Below are 17,794 nucleotides of genomic sequence, written 5' to 3'. Positions count from 1 at the left end.
GTGCGACTGAGAGCGAGAGAGACAGACAGACACCAGTCACCCACAGGCAGATGGCACTGAGCACCTGCTCGCTTTCCTCTCTTGTTCTCGATGATTTCAATCTTCCTTGATGCTTTGATCGGCTTGCGCGTTCCATCAGAAGTACTCCATTGCCAGCGTGGGGAAGAACACAAGACGCTTGCTTTATTACTTCTTGGTATGGATGCCATTTTGGTCTGGAAACTGTTTTAAAACTTGATCTCACTGCTCCACAGAAGTGATGGGCGCATTGTTGAAGGTGTTTGTTATGGAATCACATGCAATTATAATTGAGAAAAAAGCCAAATGAAATAATCACCTCCAAGGCCTCCTAAAAGTTTAAGTAACTGCCATATGTTTTGAAATATTACTCCAGAGCAGTGGTTCTTAACCTGGGCTCTACAGACCCTTCAGGGATCTGTGGATAGATTCCAGGGGATCCGTGAAATTGGATGGGGAAAAACTTCCATCTTTATTTTCTTTAAACTCTGACTGAAATTTAACATTTTCTTCAATAATGAATGAATATTTTGATAACTGCTTTATTTTATAATCCTGTGAATTATTTAATATATATTTAAATACATTATTCTGAGAAGGGGTCCTTGGGCTTCACTGGACTGCCTGCCAAAGGGGTCCATGGCATAAAAAACGTGAAGAACCCCTCTCTGCTGTGCAGGACTATGAAGCCGGTGACAAACTATGGATGTTGGGATGACCATCAGTTGTTTTAATCATCATGCACTTGATCACTTGAATGAGTAAGTGAATGGTTCACAAAACACGTTTCCAGAATAGGCCAGGGAAAGAGCTTCTGCTTTGAAAACTAAGCTAATGTTGGTATATTTTTAAAAAAAGGAAATGGCTTTTGTTTCCAGTGCATCCAATTCCTCAAGCACCTCTTCAAACATTATGTCTAGACATTGTTCTCAGCGTATTGGAGAGTAACAACAATATTTGTTAATTCTTAGGCTGGAGATGAACACCGGCAATTATACTGTCATTGATTTGCAGATTTTGGGATCTTACTATATTAATGTTACTGTTGCACTTACTTATGTGCGCCAGTAGTTGTAATGAGCTGTGGGATGCACAAAAGGGGTAAATGTAACTATTTACATGCTTAGAAACTCAGATGTCCTGTTTTTTGATAGATTGCGTCAAAGTAAAGCTATCAGGGTGCTTGCCATTAAGTTTGAAAGTCCAGTAATTTTCACTGACTTTTTTTGTGAGAGTCTTCAATTTCTGTATTATTTTAATACTTTGATGCAGAAGAATATGGTCTTAAATTTCTTTTGGTGTTGTTTTCATATATGTATAAATTTGAATGTGTGGCGGGGTGGAGGTATGTCTCTACCAAAGGAGGTGTGAGGTGCTCCTTCCCTCCGCTTACCTGCAGGTCACCCTTGGGTAAGGTGTAGCACCTGCTTAGCCTCCCCTCTGATCAGGGTCAAGTGAAGCCATGGGAACAGATGGTGGATGGTCGTATGAGCAGCTGGTGCACATCATAAGTCCTGGTTATGCGACCATTGATGCCAGGCAGACAATCTCTGAAGAGTACAGTTTTGATAATGGTTGGGTCACCTGTCTTGTAAAGACACTGCCCAGAAGAAGGCAATGGCAAACCACTTCTGTGGAGATATTCTTCAAGAACAATTGTGTTCATGGAGACCTTGATTGCCCACGTCAAAGACACGGCACATACGGTAATAAATGAACAATAACTTTGAATGAGGCAGGTGGAAAATACTGATTGAGAAATTGAATTGCTGTCATTAATGTGTTTGGAGAAGGCCACAAAATTATATCTTTTAGTTTTTTAATGTAAATTTATCACAGTTTTTATAAATAACAAACTCGTGGTTTACAATTTTCCCTGTATTTTGTGCTCTACTGTGGTGAGGAAAAAAGAGCATGTGATTCAGAAATACTGTATACATTTTTGGTTAAATTGATCAAAATCCCTGGTTGTAATACTCATTTATGTGACCAAAAGGTTGATTCAGAATACTTTTACAAGACATTGTTTCTGTTTGACGTGGAAGGAAAGTCGCTAGTAGGAGAATAGCCTTGTGGGGATACCACAAACTTTTTGACTTTTAATTTTATTTAAAAAATACTTTTAATGATTTTTGCATATTAATATGTGTCAGATTATAATGTTTTGCCATCAAACATTTTCTCAGCAGTGTATGTGGCCATATGACATAATTACATTGGTGAAGTCTCTAATGGGATGGCAGAGTGGAGATACATCTCCACCAAAGGAGATGTAAAGCGCTTCATCCCTCCACTAGCTTGCAGGTCAGTCTTGAGCAAGATGTAGTACCTGCATAGCCTCCCCCTACCGATCAGGTTCATGTTAAATCATAGGAGCAGGTGGTGGATGGTCGTATGAGGAGCTGGTGCACATCAGAAGTCCTGGTTATGCGACCATTGATGCCAGGCAGACAATCTCTGAAGAATATTGATAATGGTTGGGGTCACCTGTCTTATAAAGACACTGCTCAGAAGAAGGCAATGGCAAGCCACTTCTGCAGAAAAATTTGCCAAGAGCAATCACAGTCAAAGACCATAATCCCCCACATCATATGACACCATACATAATGATGATGATGAAGTCTCTAATGCTAGGCAGGGCTTTGGCAGTAAATCTAGGACATGATCGGTCATGTGGTAAACATGATGATACAGCATTTGTGCCCCATTCAAGAAAGGAGAAACCAATGCCAAGTTCAAGCTACCTAATTCAGGAACTCCTTCCCTTCAATGCAGATCTTGGCTTCTGCATTAACTGTAGTGTGTCCTTTTATGCTTACATTCTTCTTCACTTTTACATCCACAACCTATGGACTCACTTTCGAAGAATCTTCATCTCATGTTCTCGATGTTTATTGCTTATTTATTATGATAAGTAGGGGTGGCACAGTAGTGTAGTGGTTAGCACAGTGCTTCACGATACTAGCGACCCGGGTTGCTTTGTGTGTATGTGAAATTGGAAGCTTTTAAACCTTGTGTTTGTTCTATGGACTTCTATTGTCATCTCTGCATTTGGAAAATGAGTGGTTTTGCATTGTTATTCATGCCTGTTCGAGTTTATTTGACCCGTCTCAATATAGCACGCTCTTGCTCTCTACCTGTTGTGTTAGTGCAGGTACCCTACACCCATAATCTTTTTCAGGTCTATTTGTAAAGATTGCACTACGATGGTTGGCAAAAAGCACGTTCTATCATCCAGAGAGGAAGTAGATTTTCAAAGTTCAAAGTAAATTGTATTATCAAAGTACACATATGTCACCATATACAACCCTGAGATTCATTTTCTTATAGACATAATAAATCTATAGAATAATAACTATAACATGTTCAATGAAAGATCAACCAGAGTGCAGAAGATAACAAACTGCACAAACGTAAATATAAATAAATAGCAATAAATAAGAAGAATATGAGATAATGCGTCCTTGAAAGTGAGATCATTGGTTGTGGTCTATTCTTAGTGGTCTCCCTTTCATATGGAGAATCCCAGAGGGGAAAAAAAATTCTGAGTTCAGTGAGATAATTATCTGCATCCTGGCCAGAGCTAATTCTGAGAACAGAAGGAACACTCCATTGCACTCAGATACATAAGACAATAGCTTAGGCGTTCATGAGTGCAACGCAGAAAACTATGAGCACTAGAGATTCTGCAGGAAATGGAGAGACACACACACACACACATGCACACACACCTCGATGAACTCAGCAGGAGGCCAGGCAGCATCTATGGAAATGAATAAACATGCAAGGTTAATCTTAACTTTGCACACAAATGAATATCATTTGAAAAGAAGTCCATATTAAGATTAGCCTGAAGGATTAGAAAAAATGTGAGAGAGATTGTGTCTGTGTACCTGTCAGATGTCATGATGGGTTAAAATGTAAAAATAAGTTGGGTAACCACGATCATGGTCAACCACGATCTCCCCCTCCTCCTCCCACTTTCAAATCTCTTACTAGCTCTTCCTTCAGTTAGTCCTGACGAAGGGTCTCGGCCCGAAACGTCGACTGTACCTCTTCCTAGAGATGCTGCCTGGCCTGCTGCATTCACCAGCAACTTTGATGTGTGTTGCTGAAATAAGTGAGGTCCTATGTCCAGTTTCTTGGTTCACACTTACAAAATCATACAGTATTTCAACATGGACAGGGCTTTTCCTATTTACAGACTTTGATCCTGATGATGCCAAATCCTGAGACTCCAAATGCCGATAAGCAATAGATTGAGGCGTCAAATTTTATTTTACGTTCTCACACCTTCCCACCAAGGACGTTCAGTGTTGTGTTGCTAAACAGTGTCTAGATTTAGCCTGGAGCAACAAAAAGACAGAGAAAAGGTAGAAAAACTAGATGGACAGGCTACAAGTAACCTTGAAAATGCCCCCAAGTTCCCAGACATCCTACCCTGCAAAACTCATTTCAGGGAAGTAGTTCCACCATTTCAGGGAGGTAGCACCCCCACCCCCGCCCCCCGCAACCCCATATCACCGCCCCCCCCGTCAACCTCCAAGGTTGTATGTAATACTTTGTTTAGTGATTTTGTCTAATCTGTAAACCAAGTTGGGTATATGCAGCAAATGTGACATTAAAATATGTACTTATATTATATTATCATGTTTATTCTATTACAACTTCAAGCAAGTCTGCAGGGAGTTTGGCCTCATCATGTAGGACATCAATAGCGCAGCTTCTTGGCAGCTGGCCAGCTAGTTTAAATCGGGGGTCCCCAACCTTTTTTGCACTGCGGACCGGTTTAATATTGACAATATTCTTGTGGACCGGCCGACTCGGGGAGGGGGTGGGTGTTAAACGCGACCGGAATATAGGTGACAAGTCAACTAATACACTCAATTTTGTTTCTAAAGGGGTTTACCTAACGAATTTAATATTAAACACACAGCGCATATTTTCCTCGCATGAATGTAGTGATAAGTCAATTATAACAGTGGTCCCCAACCTCCGGGCCGCGAAGAATGCAGCGGTAGTCAGAACGCACCCAGCACATCTTTAAGAAAAAAGCCGAAATAAACAAGCTAATTGATTAGGTTGCCGTAAATGTCAGCCCAGATCAGAGACGATCGCCTCTGATCTGGGCCGACATTTACGTGCTGGGCGGCACCTAATTAATTAGCTTGTTTATTTTGTTTTTTTTCTTCCAGATGTGTTGGGTGCGTTCTGGGTACCGCTGCACCGCTGTATTCTTTGCGGCCCGGAGGTTGGGGACCACTGAATTATAAGTCACTTATAAGTCAATAGCATCATAACATTTTAAGTAATGTTTGGATGTTAAACACACAGCACATATTTTCCTCGTATGAACATATAAAATCATTGCAACACACCAATATCGCTGAATCAGTGGGAGCCCTGGGCTTGTTTTCCTGCAACAACACGGTCCTATCGAGGGGTGATGGGAGACAGCGATACTCGAAGGGGGTTCCTTATGTCCAGTCTATTCCACAATTTAGTTTTCGTTGCATTCATTGCAGAAAACTCCGCTTCACAGAGATAGGTTGGAAATGGAAGCAGCGTTTTCAGTGCTTCCGTGGCTATCGCAGGATATTCAGCCTTGTCTTTGATCCAGAATGCTGGCAGAGATGTTATGTCAGACATACTTTTCAGCCTACCGTCATTTGCAAGCTCGAGGAGTTGATCTTTTTCCCGCGCTGACATGGATGATTCACCAGGGACATTCACAAATGGGTCTCAGACCCATCCCTTTGCACGTCTTGGGTTACTGATGACCTCGCGTGTGTTAGCAGAGAATGAGGAAAGGTGCAGCTGACTCATATCGTTTCGTACCACCAAATCGTATTGTTTCCTCGTGGCCCGGTGGTTGGGGCTGTTAGCACGAAGAGAGACCAATCAGGATGCTCCCTCTCCCTCTCAAAAAAATCTATTTCCGGGATATTGTGTATAATTTCCGGGCGTCAGGGAGCCATTATCGATATGCGGGAAACTCCTGGAACTAACAGGAGAGGTGGGATGACTGAGTTCCCAAGTACCCAACCTTGTTCAGGATTCAAATTTGAAGTATATTTGTCATCAGAGTATGTATGCTGTATACAACCCTGAGCTTTGTCTTCCCACAGGCAGCCATGAAACAAACACACACCATAGAACCCATTCAAAGGAAAACATCAAACTCTCTATGCTTAAAAAAATGACTGAAAAGCACAGTCTGCAGAAAATTGAGTTGTGTCCTAAGCTGAAGACACTTTAGTTTTCTCATATTTACCTTTATTTCTTTTATTCCTGGGAGCCCGTGGAATCTTACAGATTTTGATGCTGGAAATTTGATCTAGAATGTAATAGTTAAACCGAATATTGATTTAAAAAATTATATGACCTGCATTAATATTGTTTATTTTTGAATAACAGTGTTAAAATCTGGATCCCTGTCTGTTGAAGAAGCAAGGACATTATGATTACTGAGTCAAGTGCACCTATAGGCAACAGACTGAAGGATCTTTCTGGTTAGGGAACACAGAGAATTTCTAGAACATTTTATATCAGAAATCCATCCAACTCTAAAGACCCTCACCACCCATGCATGTCCTTGATTTTTTTGATACTACCATCAGGAAGGGAGGGAACAGGAGCCTGAAGAAACTCACTCAGTAATTCAGAGAGAGCATCCTCTCCTCTGCCATTTTAATTTCTGAATGGTCCGTGAATCCATCTACATCATCTTGCTATTTCTTTTTGGGTTTTTTTTTGCACTACTTGGTAAATTTGTAATTATTAGTAACTTTATGTCTTCGCACTGTACTGTTCTTAGAAAAAAAACCCGACAGATTTCATAAAATATAACATTGATAATATACTCTGATTTTGGATATAAATACCACCAAACTAGACATACCCAGGCATCATCCTTGATGAAGTTGGCAGAGTTTGTCATTGAAATGTCATTTAAAATTGATACCTGTACCTGGCTGGAAGCCCAAGAAGAATTTATTTGTAACTCTGATTCTGTTTCTGAAATGAAAGTAAAAGGAATGCATTATCATTTTATTTTGCTGCACCTTTCACAGGAGTAAAATAATATAATCTGATAGCCAAATCAGCAGTATTTTTATTTTGTAGAACGTGATGCTGATAGTATAAGTCTGTTTCACCCAGACTGGCCTCTGGAATCAAGCCAGCATTAGTGAAGGTTAATGTTGAGTGTTAAGTTACATGGATGTGAGAGTTGCAGAGTGCTTCCTGAATGCAGTGAGATCTGGGAGTTTTTTATGCAACAACAAAATATATTACTTTATCAGATTGCAGAAGTATTTTGCCCCTCTCCAACATGATTCTTGTTATATTTCCAACTTTCTTCATTTTCTGAACTACAGTGGGTAAGTAACCTATTCCCTTCCTGCGACAGTAGTTCACTTCGCTAGGCTGTTTCATCCCACATTCCTGTACTTTGTCTGGACTTGTTCCTACACATTCTGATGTATGTCAGAAATTAGCAAAAGGAACTTGAGTTCTACTGCAAAAGTAATGAACACTAACTCACTACTTTTTCTGTACTACTTACTAAATTTAACTTTTTAATATATGTAGGTATTTACTGTAATTTAAAGTTTGTGTTATGTATTGCAATGTACTGCTGCTGTGTACAACAAATTTAATGCTGGTGATATAATGCAAGCTTTGCCCGACGCCGGCCCCCTAGGCCTGAGGCGACGTAGTGGTAGTAGATATTAATTCTGATTCTGACAAAATGCTGGAGGGACGCAGCAGGTCAGGCAGAATCTATGGAAATGAATAAACAGTCAACTTTTCAAGCTGAGACTTTTTATTATCGGCCTGTAAGCTTGACGTCAGTGGTGAGTAAATTAATGGAAAGTATTCTTAGAGATGGTATATATAATTACCTGGATAGACAGGATCTGATTAGGAACAGTCAACATGAAATTATTGAATTTTTTGAAGAGGTAACTAGGAAAATTAACGAGGGTAAAGCAGTGGATGTTGTCAATATGGACTTCAGTAAGGCCTTTGACAAGGTTCCACATGGAAGGTTAGTTAGTTCAATCGCTAGGTATTAATATTGAAGTAGTAAAATGGATTCAACAGTGGCTGGATGGGAGACGCCAAAGAGTAGTGGTGGATAACTGTTTGTCAGGTTGGAGGCGGGTGACTAGTGGTGTGCCTCAGGAATCCGTACTGGGTCCAATGTTGTTTGTCATATACATTAATGATCTGGATGATGGGGTGGTAAATTGGATGAGTAAGTATGCAGATGATACTAAGATAGGTGGCGTTGTGAATAATGAAGTAGGTTTTCAAAGCTTGCAGAGAGATTTAGTCCATTTAGAAGAGTGGGCTGAAAGATGGCAGATGGAGTTTAATGCTGATAAGTGTGAGGTGCTACATTTTGGTAGGACTAATCAAAATAGGACATACATGGTAAATGGTAGGGCATTAAAGAATGCAGTAGAACAGAGGGATCTAGGAATAATGGTGCATAGTTTCCTGAAGGTGAAATCTCACGTGGATAGGGTGGTGAAGAAAACTTTTGGTATGCTGGCCTTTATAAATCAGAGCATTGAGTATGGGAGTTGGGATGTAATGTTGAAATTGTACAAGGCATTGTAAGGCCAAATTTGGAGTATTGTGTACAGTTCTGGTCACCGAATTATAGGACAGATGTCAACAAAATAGAGAGAGTACAGAGGAGATTTACTAGAATGTTACCTGGGTTTCAGCACCTAAGTTACAGTGAAAGGTTGAACAAGTTAGGTCTTTATTCTTTGGAGCGTAGAAAGTTGAGGGGGGACTTGATAGGGGTATTTAAAATTATGAGGGGGATAGATAGAGTTGACATGGATAGGCTTTTTCCATTGAGAGTAGGGGAGATTCAAACAAGAGGACATGAGTTAAGGGGCAAAAGTTTAGTGGTAACACGAGGGGGAACTTCTTTACTCAGAGTGGTAGCTGTGTGGAACGAGCTTCCAGTAGAAGTGGTAGAGGCAAGTTCAATTTGGTAGTTATGAGTTTATTTATTTTCAGCAAATTGGAAATGTGAGCAAATCTTTACTTTGTTTGTATTAAGGATGCATTTTGATAAGCAGAGAGAAAGAAGATATTTTGATATGGTTGACAAAGAATAGATGTAGAGGATAAATACTTCCAAAAGCTATTGAGCTAAATGTCTTTTTCCTGCTGTAAATTGTATATAACAGTGTGATATGGAGAAAGCCCTATATCCATTTCATTATGTTTTTTTCACTTGGTTTCTTTAGTGAAGCCCTCTTCCAATCAACACAAGTCATTTAAGCAAGAGTTATCCAAAAAGAAAGTGAATTTCTTTTTTATATTTTCATAATGCAATAATTTTAAATTGGTTCCACTTCATCTCAACAATGGTGCTAATAAATGCACAATGAATATATATTGAATATTTCTGATTGGGAATGTGACTGTTTAGTAAGAAGTATTCTAAAGGCAGGATGACGCAACCGTGGCTGACGAGAGAAGTTAAAGCTAACATAAAAGCCAAAGAGAGGGCATATAATAGGGCAAAAATTAGTGGGAAGTTAGAGGATAGGGAAGCTTTAAAAACCAACAGAATGCAACTAAAAAAAGTTATAAAGAAGGTAAAGATGGAATACCAAGTTAAGCTAGCTAATAATATTAAAGTGGATAACAAATGATTGAATTTATTTGAGGATGGGACTAAATACATTGAAGGTAGAGCAGTAGATGTAGTATATATGGATTTCAGCAAGGCATTTGATAAGGTACCCCATGCAAGGCTTATTGAGAAAGTAAGGAGGCATGGGATCCAAGGGGACTTTGCTTTGTGGATCTAGAACTGGCTTGCTCACAGAAGGCAAAGAGTGGTTGTAGACGGGTCATATTCTGCATGGAGGTTGGTGACCAGTGGTGTGCCTCAGGGATCTGTTCTGGGACCCCTTCTCTTCGTGATTTTTATAAATGACCTGAATGAGGAAGTGGAGGGATGGGTTAGTAAATTTGCTGATGGCACAAAGTGGGGGTGTTTTGGATAGTGTGGAAGGCTGTTACAGGTTATGGTGGGATTTCGATAGGATGCAAGCTGGGCTGAGAAGTGGCAGATGGAGTTCAACCCGGATAAGTGTGAGGTGGCTCATTTTGGTAGGCTAAGTATGATGGGAGAATATAGTATTAACGTTAAGACTCTTGGCAGTGTGGAGGATCAGAGGGATCTTTGGGTCTGAGTCCATGGGATACTCAAAGCTGTTGTGCAGGTTGACTCTGTGGTTAAGAAGGCATACGGTGGACTGGCCTTCATTCACTGTGGGAATGAGTTCAAGAGCCGAGAGGTAATGTTACAGCTTTGTAGGACTCTGGTCAGACCCCACTTGGAGTACTGTGCTCAGTTCTGGTTGCTTCACTCTAGGAAGGATGTGGAAATGATAGAAAGGGTGCAGAGGAGATTTACAAGGATGTTGCCTGGATTGGGGAGCATGCCTTATGAGAATAGGTTGAGTGAGCTTGGCCTTTTCTCCTTGGAGCAATGGAGGAGGAGAGATGATCTGATAGAGGTGTATAAGATGATGAGGAGCATTGATCTTGTGGATAGTCAGAGGCTTTTTCCCAGGGCTGAAATGGCTAACACGAGAGACCATAGTTTTAAGGTGCTTAGAAGCAGGTACAGAGGAGATGTCAGGGGTGAGTTTTTTTTTTGCGCAGAGAGGGGTGAGTGCGTGGAATGGGCTGCTGACGATGGTGGTGGTGGATACAATAGGGTCTTTTAAGAATCTCTTGGATCAGTTTGTGGAGCTTAGAAAAATAGAGGGCTGTGGGTAACCCTAGGTAATTTCTAAAGTAAGTATATTTACGGCACAGCATTGTGGGCTGAAGGTCCTGTCATGTGCTGTAGGTTTTCTATATTTCTAAAAGTTTCTTAAGAAATATAAAAGTGTAAAAGAGAAGTGGAAGTAGAGATCAGACTGCCAGAAAACGGTACTGAAGAGGTAGTAATGGGGTGCAAAGAAATGGCGAGCAAACTGAATAAGTATTTTGCGTCAGTCTTTACTGTGGAAGTCACGAGCAGCATGCCAGGCTTGCGACAGTGTCAGGAGGCAGAAGTGAGTGAAGTTACCATTACTAGGGAGAAGGTGCTTGGGAAACTGAAGGTCTGAAGGTGGATCAGTCACCTGGACCAAATGGCCTACACCCACGGGTTCTGAAAGAAGTGGCTGAAGAGATTGAAGTCAGCATGGTTTCCTTAAGCCTGACAAACCTGTTGGAGTTCTTTGAAGGGTTAACAAGTAGGATAGGCAAAGGAAAAATCAGTAGGTGTTATGTATTTGGAATTTCATGCCACAGATGAGGCTGCTTGTGACTAGTGGCATTGCTGGCCTTTGCTGATTGACTGCTGGTGACTAGTGGCATTCCACAGGGGACTGTGCTGTTGCCGCTTCTTTTTACTTTATATGTCAATGATTTGAATGACGGAATTGATGGCTTCGTGGCCAAGTTTGCGGACGATACAAAGGTAAGTGGAGGGGGCAGGTAGTGTAGAATAAGCAGAGGGGCTACAGAAAGAGCAGATTGAGCTGACAAATTAAGAGAATAGGCAAGAAGTGGCAGATGAAATGCAGTGTCGGGAAGTGTACGGTCATGCACTTTGTAGAAGAAATAAAAGGGGTGACTATCTTCTAAGTGGAGAGAAATCTCAAAAATCTGAAGTGCAAAGGCATTTGGGAGTCCTCGTGCTGGATTCCCTAAAGGTTAATTTGCAGTTTGAGATGGTGGTGAGGAGGGCAAATGCAATGTTAGCATTCATTTCGAGAGGACTTGAATATTAAAAGCAAGGATGTAATGTTGCAGTTTTATAAAGCACTGGTGAGGCTTCACTTGGAGTATTGTGAGCAGTTTTGGGCCCCTTACTTAAGAAAGGACGTGCTGGCAATGGAGAAGTTTCAAAGGAGGTTCACGAGAATAATTCCAGGCTTATCACATGAGGAGTGTTTGGTGGCCCTGGGCCTGTACTGACTGAAATTCCAAAGAAAGAGGGGAGATCTCATTGAAACCTATTGAATGTTGAAAGGCCTCGACAGAGTGGATGTGGAAAGTATGTTTTCTATGATGGGAGAGTCAATGACCAGAGGACACAGACTCAGAATAGAGGGTTGTCCATTTAGAGTTCAGAGGAGGAGTGATTTCTTTCACCAGAAAGTGGTAAATCTGGAATTCATTGCCACGGGCAGCTGTAGAGGCCAGCTCACTGGGTATATTTAAGGCAGAGGTTGAAAGATGCTTAATTAATCAGGACATAAAGGGATACTGGGAGAAGACAGCAGATTGAGCTGAGAAGGAGATGGCTCAGCCATAATGAAATAGTGGAGCAGACTCGATGGGCCAAATAGCCTAATTCTGATCTTATATCCAGTGGTTTAAGAGGGCTGGTGTTAGGAAGATTGTTAGCTACAGACTGAAGAGATGATTTGGATGACATTACCACTGTTCGAGTTTACTGTTTATTTTTTGGGTTGGGAAAGTGTAGGTATTTGTACTTTTTGACTGGCATGACTTTGGTCTGTTGAAGTATCAAAGGTATATTTAATGTCAGAGAAATGTATACAACATACATCCTGAAATAATTTTTCTTTGCAACCATCCACAAAAACAGAAGAGTGCCCCAAAGAATGAATGATAGTTAAATGTTAGAACCCCAAAGGCCCCCCCAGCTCCCCCCTCCCACGTGTAAGCAGCAGCAAAGCAACAATCTCCCCACCAGCAAAAAAAAAGCATCAGCGCTCCCCGCCGAGCACTCAAACGTGCAGCAAAACATCAGTAAATACACAGACTTGCAGTACCCCAAAGACTACTTGTTCACCCAGTATTCGACATACCACAGGCTCTCTCTCTCCCTAATAAGGGAAAAAGAGGTTATCTCCATATCACAGTGAGAGGGGAGACATAACAAACAACTCACTTTTTCTGAGCTCTGTGCCCAAAGAACTCGGGTCTCTGTACACACAGCCAGAGATCTTCCGTCTCTCACAACACACCAGTCTCCTGCAGAGGCACTGACCTCGACTCAGCCCGCCTCCAGGGCCACAAAATCCCGTAACTCCGAAGGTCAGCTAATTTTCTAGGCCGAGTCCTTGGTATATCAAATAACAGCCAGTCGTGAGACCCTGAGAGCAGGTCCCATTCCCTCAAAGAACCGAAGTCTGCATGTAACTCCAGGTCAGGGTCTTCAAAAGAACCCTGAAAGGGAAAAATAGAAATATTAAAGATAGAGATAGAGCTGTTTCCGAAGATGCAAGCAAAAGAATCGCTATTAGGCCCCATTGTCTCTCCTAAGCTCCTCCCCTTTAGTTTTGAAGTTGACTTCTAAACTAAACTAAATTAGGTGCGACAACACTCTATGTAGTTAATTACTGCTTAACTATTGATGTTACAATTTTTGAGTGGGGCCTTGTAAAAATTGCATGGTATTTGTTGTGAATGTGCTGCAAAATTAATTTGACTTGGCTCGTAGAATACTTTGCTAAATCTCCTGTCTGGCCTTGTTTAGCTGAAACATTAACTTTCTACAGATGCTACCTGATCTGCTAAGATTTGCTGGCATTTTTCTATTTTTATTTCTATTTCTATTTTTATTTTGAAATCTTAAAGCCCGACAGGGCATGGTGTGATTAAAATGGAAACTGCCACTTCCAGTTGCAGGAGCACGTAGGAAATAATGGCTGATTTCCTTCCTGGTCTTCTTTATGGTTCCCCAAATGTGATTTGCTCTGTGCAGTCAAGCTTTCATTTTGTGCCATGAAACCGACTTTGGTCATCCATTCCTGTAGCAACTTCGGTAGGGAGCCACAGGCTTTTTTTTCCATTTAAATTAATCCCTTTGATTAATATCTTTGATCTCACTGTCTAGTGGGTGTAGTGTACCTCTGCATATTTTTGACTGAATAATGCCCAAAGATAAAATACTTTCCACAGCTAAGGTTCAGAATAACTTGTCAGTAGTTAACTATTCATTTCTGGTCAAACAAGAGAACTTTGAGCTGAAGATAAATAAATTAATATTTAACAGGAAACAAAGTTCAGAGAAGATAAGTACAAAATTGTAAGTACTTTTTTATATAACTGTCTCTGACTTTGTCCAGTTGTGGTAACATGTAGAAGTAACCAAACACTAATTGAATGGTATAATATTTGCATTTTAGGCTTGATAAGTCCAAAAAGGTAAAATATAGAACAGCAGAGTATGGACTCCTTGGCCCATGATATTGGGCAAACCTATATGAACCTACTTCATGATCGATATAACTTTTTCCCCTTACACAGCCCCTAGCCCTCCCAAAGAGTCTCTTAAAAGTCGCTGTTGTGTCTGCCTGTACCACCACAACCCTGGCAGTATGTTCCAGGCATTTGCCACTCTCTGTTTAAAAACTTAGCTCTTCCATCTTCCCTAGGCTTTCACTCATTCACCTTAAGCTAGGACTTTGCAACACGGACCCCTTGTTTAATGGTATTGGTCCACAGCATAAAAAGTGCTGGGAACTTCTGCCATAAGCAGATGCTGCAGCTGTATAAAGCACTGGTTAGACCACATTTGGAATATTTTATACCGTTCTGGTCGTCTTATTATAGAAAGGATGTGAAAGCTTTAGAGAAGGTGTAGAAGAGACTTACCAGGATACTGCCTGGACTAGGGGGCATGTCACATTAAGCTAGGTTAAGTGAGCTAGGGCTTCTCTCCTTGGAGCAAAGAAGGATGCGAGGTGACATGATAGAAGTGTATGAGATGATAAGAAACATAGGTGGAATGGATAGTCAGAGACTTTTTCCCAGGGTGAAGATAGCTAATACAAAGGGGCATAATTTTACGTGCTTGATGGAAAGTATATTGGGAGGGAGTGGCAGAGTTAAGTTCTTTACACAGTGGTGGTGTGTGGAACACCCTGCCAGGGCTGTAGTACAAATTCAAGTTTAATTGTCATTCAAGCATTCACACGTAGACAGCTAAACAAAACTGCGTTCCTCTGGGGCCAGTATATCTCTGCACCCATGCCACCCCATGCCACTCCCTGCCCCGTCACTTCTTTGCCACCTGTCCCAAATCTCTCCCATGACGCTCCACCCTCGCCATTCCCCACATCCTTTGCTCCCATCAGATTTACAAACTCGCTCTCCGCTCCACATTGACAATTACAGCGCTGTGCAAAGGTCTTGGGCGCCTCTGAAAGCAGCAAGCACTCTGAATGTAGCACGTTTTATTGATTAAGTAGGAAGGGTCATTTTCACATTGACAACATTGAATGGTGCTGCAAGCCCAGCATTTTACAGTGTACACTCATGATTTAATGAAAGGAACTGAATGTACAGTAACTTAAATTGTGGATGGTACAAATGTGGATGAGCAAGTTACAGGAGGATATTGATGGGTTAATGAGTGAGAAAAATCTGGCAATTGGGATAAACTGGGGAACTGTGAGATTGTTCACTTTGGAATGAAGAATAATAAAATATTATTTAAATGGGGAAAATACAGGAAGTTGTAGCTCAAAGAGATTTTCAGGGTTATTATACATGAAGCACAAAGCTGCAGCAGGCAGTGTTTTAGTGGTGTTTGAGTATTGGAGTGGAGGTGGTATCCGTTAGTCTCGCGAGACCATGGACCTGCGCCTGGAACGTCTTGCTTCAGTTTGTGTTGGTAGAGCAGCGTAAAGTAGGGGCATGTTAATGTAACTCTACAAGGCACTAATGAGACCAAATATGGAATACATTTGCTACCCTTGTCTCTGATTTTTTTTATTGTGAGCAGCGTTTCAGAGAAGGTTTACTGTGCATGCAGTGGTTGATGGAAAAAGTGTTGAACAAGTTGTGTCTGCACTGACTGGACTTAAGAAAAATGAGAGGTGATCTCATTGAAACATATGATTCCTTCATGGAATTGTGTAGGAACCAGAGTGCATCGTCTCAGAATATGGGCGCAACCATTTAAGATTGAGGAAGAGATGAATAATTAGAATCAGGTTTAGTATCACTAAATATGTCGTGAAATTTGTTGTGTTTGTGGCCGCAGTACAATGAAAAATGTGATAGTAGAAAGAAAGCTGTGAATTACAGTAAATATATTCAGTATATATTAAATTAAATTAAAGTAGTGCGAGAAAATAGAAATTTAAAAAGTTAGTGTTCATGGGTTCAATGTCAGTTTAGAAATCTGATGGCAGAGGGGAAGAAGCTGTTCTTGAGTTCTTCAGGCTCCAGTACCTCCTCGCTGATGGTAGCAATGAGATGAGGACATGACCTGGATGATGGGGGTTCTTAATGTTGGATGTCCTGGACACAATGGAGGCTGGTGGCCATGATGGAGTTGACTGTGTTTACAACTCTCTGCAGCTTACTTCAATCCTGTACATTAGCCCCCCACCTACCGCCCCCCCGTACCAGACGCTGATGCAGTCAATTAGAATGCTATCCATAGTATATCTGTAGAAGTTTGCCAGTGTCTTTGGTGACTTACAAAATCTCCTCAAACTCCAATGAAATAAGACCATATGGCACAGGAGCAGAATTAAGCCATTTGGCCCGTCGATTCTGCTCCACCATTGAATCATGGCTGATCATTTTTCCCCTCCTCTGTCCCACTCCCTGGCCTCCGCCCCGTAACCTTTGATGCCTTGTCCAATCAAGAACCTATCAACTCTGCCTTAAATACACCCAACGACCTAGCCTCCACAGCTGCCTGTGTTAATAAATTCGACAAATTCACCACCCTCTGGCGAAATATATTTCTCCGCATCTCTGTTTTAAATGGATGCCCCCCTATCCTGAGACTGTCCCCTCTTGTTCTAGATTCCCCCCCCTGTGAGAAACATCCTTTCCACACCTACTCTATCTAGGCCTTCCAACGTTTGAAAGGTTTCAATGAGATCCCCCTTCATCCTTCTAAATTCCAACGAGTACAGACCCTGAACCATCAAACGTTCCTCGTATAATAACCCTTTCATATATGGAATCATCCTTGTGATCCTCCTCTGAACCCTCTCCAATGCCAGCACAGCTTTTCTTAGATGAGAAGCCAAAAACTGTTAGCGATACTCAAGGTGAGGCCTCATAAAAGTGCCTTGTAAAGCCTCAGCATCACTTCCCTGCTCTTATATTCTAGACTCTTGAAATGAATGCAAACATTGCATTTGCCTTCCTAACGACTGACTCAACCTGGAAGTTAATCTTTAGGGTGTTCTGCACAAGGACCCCCAAGTCCCGTTGCATCTCGGATTATTGGATTTTCTCTCTGGTCAGAAAATAGTCTGCACACTTATTTCTACCAAAGTGCCTGAACATTTCCCAACATTGTATATCATTTACCACTTTCTTGCCCATTTTCCTATGTCTGAGTCCTTCTGCAGCCGACCTGTTTCCTCAACACTACCAGCCCCTCCACCAATCTTCGTATCATCTGAAAATTTGGCAACAAAACCATCGATTCCATCATCTGAATCGTTGATATACAGCATAAAGAGAAGCGGTCCCAACACTGACCCCCGTGGAACACCACTAGTCACTGGCAGCCAACCAGAGAAGGATCTTTTTATTCCACTCACTGACCCTACCAAACAGCCAATGCTCTAACCATGCCAGTAACTCTTCTGTAATACCATGGACTCTTAACTTGGTACACAGCCTCGAGTGTGACACCTTGTCAAAGGCCTTCTGAAAATCCAGATATACAACATCCACTGCATCCCTCTTGTCTAAACACAAAACACTCTGCAGATGCTGGGGTCAA

At 41.4% G+C, this 17,794-nt stretch overlaps 1 protein-coding gene across 3 annotated transcripts in view; it reads left to right on the top strand.

Annotated features, from left to right (window-relative positions):
• The window catches only part of cobll1b (cordon-bleu WH2 repeat protein-like 1b), a 197,316-nt gene that overhangs the window by 31,109 nt on the left and 148,413 nt on the right, over nucleotides 1-17,794 (top strand). The window lies entirely within an intron of this gene.

This window comes from Mobula hypostoma, chromosome 6 (assembly GCF_963921235.1).
Source record: "Mobula hypostoma chromosome 6, sMobHyp1.1, whole genome shotgun sequence".
NCBI classification, from domain to species: domain Eukaryota; kingdom Metazoa; phylum Chordata; class Chondrichthyes; order Myliobatiformes; family Myliobatidae; genus Mobula; species Mobula hypostoma.
The sequence above is the reverse complement of the archived record's forward strand: the minus strand, read 5'-3'. Positions and strand labels throughout refer to the sequence as shown.